The sequence below is a fragment of the Heloderma suspectum genome, chromosome 4, assembly GCF_057233095.1.
Source record: "Heloderma suspectum isolate Gila_16-S chromosome 4, 16-S_ref, whole genome shotgun sequence".
Taxonomy (NCBI): Eukaryota; Metazoa; Chordata; class Lepidosauria; order Squamata; family Helodermatidae; genus Heloderma; species Heloderma suspectum.
The window spans coordinates 43,593,585-43,608,368 of record NC_139461.1 but is presented as its reverse complement, the minus strand read 5'-3'; positions in this window follow the sequence as shown (position 1 = coordinate 43,608,368).

The following is a 14,784-nucleotide window of genomic DNA, read 5'->3' as shown; positions in this document are numbered from 1 at the left end:
ATAAATGAAATTACTGTTGTTGTTACACATTTATATCTCATCGCTCCTCCAAGGAGCTCAGGGCAGCATATATAGTTTTCTCCCTCCCCCGCTTTATCCTCACATTGGCTCTGTGAGGTAAGTAGGCTGGCAGACAGTGACTGGCATAAGTTCCCCCAGTAAGCTTTGTGGCTGAGCAGAGATTTGAGCCTGTTTCCTCAGTCCTAATACTCTAACCCAGGTGTGGGCAACCTGTGCCCCTCAGCCTAATTTCAAAAGCCCTCTGCAAGCAGTCAGTTCATACTTTGGGCAAGAGTGATCTGTCTCTCCCCTGGCAGCCAGATGGGAAGGTAGGGGAGGGAGAGAGAGAGAAGGGCCCGCCTGCCACCACTTGCTTCAGCATTACCCATTGCCAGCATGTGGCCTCTGACAAATTCCCCCTGAGGGAAGGCCACCACTCTCAACAGAAAAAAGATTCACCACCCCTGCTCTAAATGCTACACCACACTGCCTCTGTTGTGGTGGAACGTCACCTCGTGGGATTCTTCTGTCTCAAAAATGGATGTGTGAAGCAGTCTGTAGCATTTTAAGTATTTAAGTATATCTATTAAATATATTTTTTTTTATTTTTACTGAACATTAGCAAACAAAGTACGACATCAGCCAATGAGGAAGCTCTGTCCACATTCTGCATTCACTCTGTTTTGTGTTACATGCACAATGGAATGTGAGTGGCTGGTCACTGCACCACGGTAGAAGCAACTGCATATTAAGAATGGAATCTATTGTTCCATTGGAAGGAGCATTAAAACAGCTGCAACCAAAGATCCATTTGATTGATCTGTTACTGTGAATTAAGATCACATGGAAAGAATGAAATTATCCACACTTGCTATCTAAGTCTTTGTCCAGTCACTGGATTTCCACACAATTGGTGCCTTAGGACCAAACTATTGTTAGGAATATTGCAACCTCATCTGCAAGTTACTGGAAGGGGGCTGTATTGCAGTTAGTTAGTTCATGGGACTCTTGATCACAGCTACCCTTCGAATCTCTATAGATTACAATGTGGTTCCCTGTGATTTCTTCCTTTTGCTCCTTCCCCACCCCCCCGCCCAACCTCTTCCATTGCTGGGAGTACATGTGTTTGCTCTCTTGCTCCTGGTAGTGTAATGGAACATAAAACAGACTGAACAAACTCTTCTGAAACTCTACGCTGTACCTGCGTTGTGTATGCAAGAATATTTGTGAGTAAAACTGTTTTATTTACTAAAGAAAGGTGTGGTCTTTTATTGTTCTCAGATAGACTGCGTGCATATGGGACTGGTAAACGCTCATTCCCCCTTCATGAATCACTGCCCTGCTGTGGCAAAGGGGCTTGCGTAACTCAGTGAAGCCATAAGTTATGCCGTGCAGGGCCACCCAAGACGGACAGCTCATGGCAGAGAGTTCTGACAAAATGTGGTCCACTGGAGAAGGAAATGGCAACCCACTCCAGTATTCTTGCCAAGAAAACCCCATGAGAAGGGTTTTCTTCCTCAAGAGCACAAGAGACAACTCTACACATGAACATCACCAGATGGTCAATATCGAAATCAGATTGATTATGTACCATGCAGCCAAAGATGGAGAAGCTCTATACAGTCAGTCAAAACAAGACCTGGAGCTGACTGTGGCTCAGATCATGAGCTGCTTCTTGCAAAATTTCGGCTTAAATTGAAGAATGTAGGGAAAACCACTAAACCATTCAGGTATGACCTAAATCATATCCCTTATGAATACACAGTGGAGGTGAGGAATAGAGGAAAAGAGGAAAGAGGATTTCAGGGATTAGACCTGATAGACAGAGTGCCTGAGTAACTATGGACGGAGGTCCGTAACATTGTTCAGGAGGCAGCAACAAAATCCATCCCAAAGAAAAAGAAATGCAAGAAAGCCAAGTGGCTGTCTGATGAGGCTTTACAAGTAGCTGAGGAAAGAAGGGAAGCGAAAAGCAAGGGAGAAAGGGGAAGATATATCCAACTGAATGCAGAGTTCCAGAGAATAGCAAGGAGAGACAAGAAGGCCTTCTTAAATGAACCATGCAAAGAAATCGAGGAAAACAAGAGAATGGGAATCGAGGAAAACTAGAGATCTTTTCAAGAACATTGGAGATCTCAAGGGAACGTTTTGTGCAAAGACGGGCATGATAAAGGACAAAGAAGGCAGGGACCTAAGAGAAGCAGATGTGATTAAGAAGAGGTGGAAAGAATACACAGAAGAACTATACAGGAAAGATCTGAATGTCCCTGATAGCCATGATAGTGCGGTCACTGAACTTGAGCCGGACATCCTCGAGAGTAAAGTCAAGTGGGCCTTAGGAAGCATTACTAACAACAAAGCTAGCGGAGATGACAGTATTCCAGCTGTGCTATTTAAGATCCTAAAAGACAATGCTGTTAAAGTGCTGCACTCAATATGCCAAGAAATTTGGAACACTCAACAGTGGCCACAAGACTAGAAAAGGTCAGTTTACATTCCAATTCCAAAGAAGGGCAACGCCAAAGAGTGTTCAAACTACCGTACAATTGCCCTCATTTCACATGCCAGCGAGGTGAAGCTCAAAATCCTACATGCTAGGCTTCAGCAGCATGTGAACAGAGAACTACCGGAAGTACAAGCTGGGTTTAGAAGAGGCAGAGGAACTAGAGATCAAATCGCCAACATTCGCTGCATCATGGAGAAAGCAAGAGAATTCCAGAGAAACGTCTATTTCTGCTTCATTGACTACGCTAAAGCCTTTGATTGTGTGAATCACAACAAACTGTGGCAAATTCTTAAAGAGATGGGAGTACCAGACCACCTTACCTGTCTCCTGAGAAACCTGTACGAGGGTCAAGAAGCAACAGTAAGAACCGGACATGGAACAACTGATTGGTTCAAAATTGGGAAAGGAATACGACAAGGCTGCATATTGTTGCCCTGCTTATTTAACTTATATGCAGAGTACTTCATGAGAAACGCTGGGTTGGATGAATCACAGGTCGGAATTAAGATTGCTGGGAGAATTATCAACAACCTCCGATATGCAGACAATACCACCCTAATGGCAGAAAGCAAAGAGGATCTAAAGAGCCTCTTGTTGAGGGTGAAAGAGGAGAGTGCAAAAGCTGGTTTGAAACTCAACATTAAAAAAACTAAGATCATGGCATCTGGCCCCATCACTTCCTGGCATATAGAAGGGGAAGAAATGGAAGCAGTGACAGATTTTATTTTCTTGGGCTCCAAGATCACCACAGACGGTGACTGCAGCCATGAAATTAAAAGACGCTTGCTCCTTGGGAGGAAAGCTATGGCAAACCTAGACAGCATAGTAAGAAGCAGAGACATCACCTTGCCGACAAAGGTCTGTATAATCAAAGCTATGGTTTTCCCAGTAGTAATGTATGGCTGTGAGAGCTGGACTATAAGGAAGGCTGAGCACCAAAGAACTGATGCCTTCAAACTGTGGTGCCGGAGAAGACTCTTACAAGTCCCCTGGACTGCAAGGAGGTCAAATCAGTCAATCCTAAAGGAAATCAACCCTGAGTGCTCATTGGAAGGACAGATACTGAAGCTGAAGCTGAAATATTTTGGCCACCTAATGCGAAGAGAAAACTCCCTGGAAAAGACCCTGATGCTAGGAAAGACTGAAGGCAAAAGGAGAAGGGGACAGCAGAGGATGAGATGGCTAGACAGCATTACCGATGCAATTAATATGAACTTGAGCACGCTCCGGGAGAGAGTGGAGGACAGGAAGGCCTGGCGTGCTATGGTCCATGGGGTCACGAAGAGTCAGACACGACTGAACGACTGAACAACAACAACAAACGCTCATTCTGTTTTGCCTTTTTGTTTTTTTCTCAGCTAATTGCCTTTCTCCCCTTCATGGATCACTGCCTTGTTGTGGCGAAGGGGCTTGCGTAACTCAGTGAAGCCATAAGCTATGCCGTGCAGGGCCACCCAAGACGGACAGGTCATGGCAGAGAGTTCTGACAAAATGTGGTCCACTGGAGAAGGAAATGGCAACCCACTCCAGTATTCTTGCCAAGAAAACCCCATGGAACGTAGCACAAGGCTAAAAGAAATGACGCTGGAAGATGAGCCCCTCAGGTCGGAAGATGTCCAATATACTACTGGGGAAGAGCAGAGGGCATTTCCAAGTAGCGCCAGAAAGAGTGAAGCGGCTGGGCCAAAGCCGAATGGACACTCAGCTGTGGATGTGTCTGGTGGTGAAAAGAAAATCCGATGCTGTAAAGAACAATTTTGTTTAGGAACCTGGAATGTCAGATCAATGAATCAAGGTAAGTTGGAGGTGGTCAAACATGAGATGGCAAGATTGAACATCGACATCTTGGGAATCAGCGAACTAAAATGGACAGGCATGGGCGAATTTAATTCAGGTGACCATCATATCTACTATTGTGGGCAAGAATCCCTTAGAAGAAATGGAGTAGCACTCATAGTCAACAAAAGGGTGGGAAAAGCAGTACTGGGGTACAATCTCAAAAACGATAGAATGATCTCAGTACGAATCCAAGGCAAACCATTCAACATCACAGTAATTCAAGTCTATGCCCCAACCACTGAGGCCGAAGAAGCTGAGGTTGATTGGTTCTATGAAGACCTACAACACCTTCTAGAACTAACACCAAAAAAAGATGTCCTCTTCATCATAGGGGATTGAAATGCTAAAGTAGGAAGTCAAGAAATCACCGGGATAACAGACAAGCATGGCCTTGGTGTACAAAATGAAGCAGGACAGAGGCTAATAGAGTTTTGCCAAGAGAACACACTGATCATAGCAAACACTCTTTTCCAACAGCACAAGAGACAACTCTACACATGGACATCATCAGATGGTCAATATCGAAATCAGATTGATTATGTCCTTTGCAGCCAAAGATGGAGAAGCTCTATACAGTCAGTCAAAACAAGACCTGGAGCTGACTGTGGCTCAGATCATGAGCTTCTTGTTGCAAAATTTCGGCTTAAATTGAAGAATGTAGGGAAAACCACTAAACCATTCAGATATGACCTAAATCATATCCCTTATGAATACACAGTGGAGGTGAGGAATAGATTTCAGGGATTAGACCTGATAGACAGAGTGCCTGAGTAACTATGGACGGAGGTCCGTAACATTGTTCAGGAGGCAGCAACAAAATCCATCCCAAAGAAAAAGAAATGCAAGAAAGCCAAGTGGCTGTCTGATGAGGCTTTACAAGTAGCTGAGGAAAGAAGGGAAGCGAAAAGCAAGGGAGAAAGGGGAAGATATATCCAACTGAATGCAGAGTTCCAGAGAATAGCAAGGAGAGACAAGAAGGCCTTCTTAAATGAACAATGCAAAGAAATCGAGGAAAACAACAGAATGGGAAAGACTAGAGATCTCTTCAAGAAAATCGGAGATCTCAAGGGAACGTTTTGTGCAAAGACAGGCATGATCAAGGACAAAGAAGGCAGGGACCTAACAGAAGCACATGAGATTAAGAAGAGGTGGAAAGAATACACAGAAGAACTATACAGGAAAGATCTGAATGTCCCTGATAGCCATGATAGTGCGGTCACTGAACTTGAGCCAGACATCCTCGAGAGTGAAGTCAAGTGGGCCTTAGGAAGCATTACTAACAACAAAGCTAGTGGAGATGACAGTATTCCAGCTGTGCTATTTAAGATCCTAAAAGACAATGCTGTTAAAGTGCTGCACTCAATATGCCAACAAATTTGGAACACTCAACAGTGGCCACAAGACTGGAAAAGGTCAGTTTACATTCCAATTCCAAAGACGGGCAACGCCAAAGAGTGTTCAAACTACCGCACAATTGTGCTCATTTCACATGCCAGCAAGGTGATGCTCAAAATCCTACAAGCTAGGCTTCAGCAGTATGCGAACCGAGAACTACCGGAAGTACAAGCTGGGTTTCGAAGAGGCAGAGGAACTAGAGATCAAATCGCCAACATTCGCTGCATCATGGAGAAAGCAAGAGAATTCCAGAAAAACGTCTATTTCTGCTTCATTGACTACGCTAAAGCCTTTGATTGTGTGGATCACAACAAACTGTGGCAAATTCTTAAAGTGATGGGAGTACCAGACCACCTTACCTGTCTCCTGAGAAACCTGTATGAGGGTCAAGAAGCAACAGTAAGAACCAGACATGGAACAACCGAGTGGTTCAAAATTGGGAAAGGAGTACGAAGAGGCTGCATATTGTCACCCTGCTTATTTAACTTATATGCAGAGTACATCATGAGAAATGCCGGGTTGGATGAATCAGAGGTCGGAATTAAGATTGCTGGGAGAATTATCAACAACCTCCGATATGCAGACGATACCACCCTAATGGCAGAAAGCGAAGATGATCTAAAGAGCCTCTTGTTGAAGGTGAAAGAGGAGAGTGCAAAAGCTGGTTTGAAACTCAACATTAAAAAAACTAAGATCATGGCATCTGGCCCCATCACTTCCTGGCATATAGAAGGGGAAGAAATGGAAGCAGTGACAGATTTTACTTTCTTGGGCTCCAAGATCATTGCAGACGGTGACTGTAGCCATGAAATTAAAAGACGCTTGCTCCTTGGGAGGAAAGCTATGGCACACCTAGACAGCATAGTAAGAAGCAGAGACATCACCTTGCCGACAAAGGTCCGTCTAATCAAAGCTATGGTTTTCCCAGTAGTAATGTACGGCTGTGAGCGCTGGACTATAAGGAAGGCTGAGCGCCGAAGAATTGATGCTTTCGAACTGTGGTGCTGGAAAAGACTCTTACGAGTCCCCTGGACTGCCAAGAGGTCAAATCAGTCCATCCTAAAGGAAATCAACCCTGAGTGCTCATTGGAAGGACAGATACAGAAGCTGAAGCTGAAATATTTTGGCCACCTAATGCGAAGAGAAAACTCTCTGGAAAAGACCCTGATGCTGGGAAAGACTGAAGGCAAAAGGAGAAGGGGACGGCAGAGGATGAGATGGCTAGATAGCATCACCGATGCAATGAATATGAACTTGAGCACACTCCGGGAGAGAGCGCAGGACAGGAAGGCCTGGCGTGCTATGGTCCATGGGGTCACGAAGAGTCGGACACAACTGAACGAATGAACAACAACAATTGCCTTTCTAACAGGAGGCATAATTATTAAATAATCCCATCAACTATAAGTTATACAAGAGATGCAGGCAGCAGTCTCCTAACTTGGTTACCAGATTCAAAGCTAGAGAACATTCATATACTTTTAAAACTCCCAAAATGGCAGAAGAAAACACACCCGCAACTCATTACTTCCTGTTCCTTCCCTGGCCCTATAATCTATGCCCTGATGATATTGCCTGCTACATGACATACTTGGTGGAGGCCCCTGATTAACTACAGCTGGGTGGGAAGGGGGTAACAACAGGGCCCAGGGAGAGAATAGGCAAGAGAAGTCGCAGTTGCCTTGTCTCTTGCCACACTGGGAAATGTAAAGGTATATGAATGTTCTCAGGTCTGAATCTGGCAATCCTACCCCTAGGGTTTGGGTGCTTTTTTAAAATCACTAGCAGTCATGGGAGGTTGCTAGTTTGATTGGGGGTGTGTGTGTGTGTGTGTGTGTGTGTGTGTCCGTGTGTCTGTGTGTGTGTAAGTATAAGGGGACAGGGAAAATTTGCTGCTTGATCCTTTCCCCTTTGGCCATTTTTCTGCTCAGCAGTCCCACAGCATCTTTTTCACCCATTGAGGAAAAGATATCGGTGCCCATTTTTTTGTGCCATGGGTGAAAACATAACTTACTTGAAGCAGTTGCAAATACCATGTGGAACATGGTTCTGCAAGCTTATTCAAGAGTGCCATTTAGGGTGGACAAGGACTCATGCTGGGGCTGCAGACAGTCCAGTGTATACTTACTTGGAAGTCAGTCCTATTGAACTGAGTGGGATTTACTTCTGAGTAAACATGCACAGGAGTGGGCTGAATGTGATTATTGTCCTAAATAACAAAATGGACTTACGTACCAGGTACGCATACCGAAGACAGGAAATCATTTGCTTAAAAGGGTGTGTGTTTGTGTATGTCTTCAACCATAGGGGTAGAGCAATAAATAGCAGGTGGAGAGCAGGCTATCTGTTGGGGGAAGGGAGGTTACTGTGAGCATCTAGTTTGTACATCCTGCTTCAGTTCCTGTAGGCACAGCCAAGAGGGCTTTCTGCAGGCAGTGCTGGGATTCAGACAGAATGTACAGGGGCAGCTCCAAAGGGCGGCAAGATTGGTCTTTTGCCAGGGCTCCAAGACCCTCAGGGGGTCTAACATTCTAAGAGTCCTACCATTTCTATTTTGTATAGGGTATTCAAAAGATCAAATGCAGCCTACGAAAACTCAGTTTGCACATCCTGCCTCTTCCAGGTTAGATGGACCCATGAGAGTGCTGTGCCCAAGGACACCACAAATCTTGGAATCAGGGCGAGATCTACACCTCGTGTCATATCAATACAATCCCATTATGGTGATGCTATATCCCTCTTGCACATTTATACCTTGTAGGACACACAATGACATCGGTTGCAGTATTTTGGATACTACAGAATAAAAAGTGGGTTATAATGCTAGAAAAACAGTATACGGAACGTCTAATGTGCCCCAACAGTTATCAGCACACTTCAATATCAGTACTGACAGGGTGGACACTGAGCCCATAGAACCTCAGAGCAGTTCTGATTCTGAGGAGGAACAGCCGTCCGTGGGAGAGGAACGCGCTCATCCCTCCCAGGCCCTGCAGCTGGCAGAGATTCCTCCTGCCGGCATTCCAGACATAGATAGCGGTCCTGGGAGTGAAAGAGCGCGGGAGGAGGGCTGGCTGGATGCTCGACGCAGACGCAAAGAGCGAGCTATGGAGGGCGCGGAAAGGAGGCGTAGCGCCCGTTTGGCGCGCAAGCAATGGTCGCGTCCAGAGGACCCAAGGGAAAAGGGGAGGGACTCTCCCTAGCCCATAAGTTCAGGGTCTGCAAGTGATTCTCGTTCAAATGGGGACCAACTGTTCCCAACCCGGGGCACAGGTTACTCTGCTGTTCATAGCTTAGTCGCTGGTGATAGAGTTATTAAGTTGTAAAAGGAATAAAGCCTTGAAAAGAATCCTTTGTCTGTGTCTAGAGATGGCTACTGGAGTAGACTGAAAGAGGCCAGCTAGGGCCCCCTGACAGCTTGGTTCCCGTTCCTCTTTTTTTTCTTTCTCTTTCTCGCACTCCTCCTACTGCCAAATGGAGGGTACCGGAGACCCGACGGTGCAGGCTCTGGCGCAAGAGAACCAGATTCTCCGTGATCAAATGGCTCAACTGATGGCTGCTGTGCAGAATCTACAGGCTGCGGTTCAACCCCCGCCACCTCCGATTCCCCCCCACCGCAAGTGCCTGGTGGCCTTGCCAGAGAAGTTTTCTGGGGAGAAGGGACTTTTTCAGATTTTCAGGGCCCAATCAGAGCCTTTGACCTGAGGATTTCCGACGGAACAGGTTCATGTGGGCGTCATCATTAACCTACTTTCCAGCGTGGCCACTAAGTGGGCTTTGGGACTCCTTCTCGCTAACGACCCCCTGCTCAGGGACTATCAAGGTTTCATGACAGTGATGGCCCGTTTTTTTGGTGACCCCTTTCGTATGCAGACAGTTTCTTGGGAGATTCGCTGCCTCAGGCAGGGCAAGGACTCTGTTTCCAGCTATGTGACAACTTTTCGCTTGCTAATGCAGGATTTACAGTGGAATGATTCCGCGCTGGTGGCTCAGTTTTTGGATGGTTTAAACGACGAGATCTTGGATGAGTTGGCATGTACGCCCAGCCTGCTGACTTTGGAGGACCTCATCCAGACCTGCCTCCAGATAGATAGTTGGCTGGAGGGGCACTGGCAGACCCGGCAGGGTGCCAGGGACCGGGATTTCCCTCTTCCCATTCCCCCACTTTTCCTGCCCCCTCCCCCTCCCCCTGCCCCTGCGGTGGGGGCGGAGGAGACCCCGATGCAGCTGGGGGCTACCCGAGCCCCGCTGCCGCCAGAGGAGCTTGAGCGCTGGTGAGCTGAGCGCTGCTGCTTTCAGTGTAGAAAACTGGGCCATTTTGCCAAGACCTGCTGCATTAGATCCGCAGCTCCTCAGCCTCCCCCTCCTCTCCTTCCCCCTCCTCCTCCTCCTCGTCCCCAGGCCTGACTAGACTGCCCCCCAAGCCTGTTGGGGGACTCCAATGTAGGGGTCGGTTCCCCACCGGGTGTGTACCTTCTGCACCCCCCCATCTGCTATTGCCGGTTCACCTCTGCTCCTCCCAGTGGGGTGGGGTGGAAGCCCTGGCTTTAGTGGACTCTGGAGCTACGACCAGTTTCATGGATGAAACATTCGCTCTCTTCCACAAGATTCCTACCCTGCCCCTTCCTGCCCCCTTGGCAGTGGAGACCATCGATGGGCGTCCTCTCTCTTCAGGCGTGGTGACCCGTATTACAATTCCACTCTGCGCGCCCAGTCCCACGTTGAGCAGATTCAGTTTCACTTGGCCAAGGTTCCCCTATACCCAATCGTGCTGGGTGTTTCCTAGCTCTCTAAGCATAATCCTCAGATTTCTTGGGGGCTTCATCAGGTGGAGTTTGCGTCTACCTACTGCCGGGAGCATTGCCTCCCGGAGGAGGCGCCTGTCCCAGCCCAGGCCTTAACCCTTTCCTCTCCCTCTTCGTCTGTTTCTGGCAGTTCTTCAGCTACCGTCATCCTCCCAGAGAAGTATGCGGCTTTTTGGGATGTTTTTGACAAGAAGGAGGCAGACCAGCTCCCCCCCCACCGCTCTTTTGACTGTGCCATTAACCTCATTCCAGGGGCGACCATCCCCGCTGGACCACTGTATTCGATGTCGGAGCCAGAACTTCGAGCTTTGCGTGAGTTTTTGGACACGAATTTCAAATGTGGCTTCATTCGCCCCTCCTCCCCCCCCCCCCGCCTGCGCCCCTACCTTTTTTGTTGTCAAACGATCTGGAGAACTCCTCCTGGTATATGACTATAGAGCCCTCAATTCAGTCTCGATCCCCGACAAGTACCCCCTCCCCCTCATACCTGAGATGCTGGAGCGCCTGGGGCGAGCCAAGATTTTCACAAAGTTGGACCTGCGTGGTGCCTACAATCTGATTCGCATCCAGGAGGGGGATGAGTGGAAGACCTCTTTCGGAACCCAGTATGGAGCGTATGAATACCTAGTGATGCTGTTTGGGCTCGCCTGCGCCCCCCCCCCCCACGTTTTCGTGTTTTATGAATGCCATCTTCCGGGACTATTTGGACACTTTCCTCATTGTATATCTCGATGATTTACTTATATTTTCTGAGGACCCCCACGCCCATCAGCATCATGTCTCCGCTGTCCTCAAGCGCCTCCGCGAGAACCATCTTTATGCCAAGCTGGAGAAATGTGCATTTGACCTAATCTCTTTGGACTTTCTTGGCCACATTATCTCAGCTAACGGAATCAGGATGGATCCTGCAAAGGTCCAGGCTGTCCTCTCCTGGCAGGCTCCATCCACCAACAAGGACTTGCAACGTTTTCTGGGTTTTGCAAATTTTTACAGAAAGTTCCTGCCCAGCTTTGCTCGGCTGACATCTCCTCTCACAGACCTCCTTAAGGGCAGGAAATCTCCTTTTCATTGGACGGCATCTGCCCAACAGGCTTTCAAGGAACTTAAGAGGCTTTTCAGTTCTGAGCCGATCCTGTTACATCCTGACCCAAGGAGACCTTTTGTAGTGCAAACTGATGCCTCTGACTTTGCGGTGGGGGCGGTGCTTTTTCAACCAGATCGGGCGGGCAGTGGGTTGCAACCCTGCGCCTACCACTCCAGGAAGCTGAACATATCTGAGAGGAATTATACCATCTGGGAGAAGGAACTGTTGGCCATCAAGTCTGCTTTGGAGACCTGGCGTCATCTTCTAGAGGGGGCACAGTGCCCAGTCGAAGTTAGAATTGACCATCGCAACCTCGAACATCTTCAGACAGTAGGGATGTCAGAGAATTTTGCCACGAATCTCGGGGAGGCCGAATGCCAGTGCATTTGGCCCCCCGAAATCAGTGGTGAAACGGTCTGCCCCCCACCGAGACGGGACTTACCTTGGGCGAATCTCCCTGGCAGCGGCGGGTTGGCGGCGGGTCGGCAGCAGGTCGGTGGCGGTTCGGCAGCCGGTCTACCGACCGGCTGCCACCACCACCATTTCCAAGTTAAAAAAAAAAAAGTGATAGGCTACGTAAAGATTTATGTAGCCTATCACGGCTAGATTTTAAAAAAATACTGTGATAGGCTACGTAAATGTTTACGTAGCCTATCACGGCTGAGTTAAAAACAAAACCAAACCGTGCGTACGCAAATGGCGGCGCCCATGGGCGCCGCCATTTTCGTTCCTTATTTTGGCAAGTCTAGTCTACGTAAACATTTACGTAGACTACAGCAAAAATAAGGGGAACGCAAATAGCGTAGTGTCTACGCTATTTGCGTTCCCCTTATTTTTGCCGTAGTCTACGTTAATGTTTACGTAGACTAGACGTGCCAAAATAAGGAAAGTAAATGGCACTGCCCATGGGCGCCGCCATTTGCGTATGCGCGGTTGTGTGTTTTTTTTAACTCAGCCGTGACAGGCTACGTAAACATTTACGCAGCCTATCACGGCTGACTGCAGTGACGCAAACAGCGGCGGCTATGGCCGCCACCATTTGCAGACCCGGCCAGACAGGATTCGCGGCGGGAGGGACGGGGCGCCTCCCCCCCCGGCCAGAATTTCGGGGGGGAGGACGGAGTGCCTCCCCCCCACCGCGAATCAAATTTCGTAAAAGGTAAGTGACTTTCGTACATCCCTATCAGACAGCCCTTAAATCAGAGGCAGATTAGGTGGTCGCTTTTTTTCCCCCGGTTCCACCTTAAGATTTGCCATGTGAAGGCCTCCAACAACCTATAAGCAGATGCTCTTTCTTGTAAGCCGGACCTCCAGCCAGGGGGTGAGGAAAATCCCCCCCCTCTGATTCTTCCCCCCCAGAGCCTGGTGGCAGCTGCGGTGCCTCGCTCTTGGGAGGAGCTCCTTCACTCTGCACAGGCTCAGGATGCTTTTATTTGCACAAAGGTGGAGGAATTGGGGCTAGTCCCCCCCCCACCCCCTTCACTTTGCGAGGTGGCCTGCTATAGCATTCCGGCCGGGTCTATGTGCCTTCTAGACCCCTCCGCGAGAAGGTCCTCCATCAGTGCCACGACTCCCCCACCGCTGGGCATTTTGGCGTCGCCAAGACCCTGCACGGAGTGACGTGGGATTTTTGGTGGCCTCATGTGTGTCAGGACGTCAAGTCCTATGTCGCCTCCTGCCCAACCTGCCAGTGGGTGAAGGCCCCCTCAGGCAAGCCCACAGGCTTGCTTCACCCCCTGCCTACCCCCTCAGGACCTTGGAAACTGCTCTCCCTTGACTTCATCACTGACTTGCCTCCCTTAAACAGTAAGACCACCATTCTGGTGGTGCTGGATTTGTTTTCTAAGATGGCCCATTTCATCCCCTGCTCTGGGTTGCCCACAGCCAGGGAGACGGCGGAGCTTTTTTTGGCTCATGTTTTCCGCCTCCACAGATGGCCCAAGGGTCTCATTTCGGATAGGGAGGCCCAATTCACTGCCCATTTCTGGAGGGAGCTACTTGGGCTTCTACATGTGACGCTCCGTCTTTCCTCTGCCCACCATCCACAGACAGACGGTCAGACCGAGCGCACCAATGTGACTCTGGAGCAATATTTGCGCTGTTATGTCAATTACCAGCAAAATGACTGGTTTTCCTTGCTGCCTCTCGCAGAATTTGCTTATAACAATGCCTGCCATGCTTCCACCCACCAAACTCCATTTTTTGCCAGTTTTGGTTACCACCCCAAGGCTTTCCCGTCCACCCTAGCTCCCTCTTCGGTGCCAGCGGCCCATGGCTTTTTAGAGGAGTTGCGAGCGGTACGCCACCTCTTATGGGACTCCCTCAAGCAAGCCAAGACAGCCTACAAGGCCTCTGCGGACCGACGGCGCCAGCCGGGTCCATCTCTGCAACCGGGAGACTGGGTTTGGTTGTCCACCCACTACCTCCCCTCTCACTCGCCCGCAAGGAAGCTCGCGCCTCATCGCACGGGGCCTTTCCAGATTACGGCCCAGATTAACGCTGTTGCTTTTCGCCTGGCTCTCCCCCCCTCCATGAAGATCCATCCTGTTTTTCATCGGTCCTTGCTGTCCCCCCTGGTTTCTGATGACCCTCTTCGCTCAACCGGCTCCCCCCGCTGCCGCCGCCAGTGCTGGTGGAGGGGGAGCAGGAGTTTGAGGTCGCAGAGATTCTGGATTCCCATCTTTCTCGCGGACGCCTGCAATATCTGGTGGACTGGACGGGGTACGGGCCAGATGAGCAATCCTGGGAACCCGCAGAATATGTACATACTCCGTTGCTGCTGAGGCGTTTCCACCAGCTGTACCCCCACAAGCCTGGGGGGGCCCTCATGGGAGCGGGGATGACGTCCGGGTGGATACTGAGCCCATAGAACCTCAGAGCAGTTCTAATTCTGAGGAGGAACAGCCGTCCGTGGGAGAGGAGCGCGCTCATCCCTCCCAGGCCCTGCAGCTGTCAGAGATTCCTCCTGCCGGCATTCCAGACATAGATAGCGGTCCTGGGAGTGAAAGAGTGCAGGAGGAGGGCTGGCTGGATGCTCGACGCAGACGCAAACAGCGAGCTATGGAGGGCGCGGAAAGGAGGCGTAGCACCCGTTTGGCGCGCAAGCAATGGTTGCGTCCAGAGGACCCAAGGGAAAAGGGGAGGGACTCTCCCTA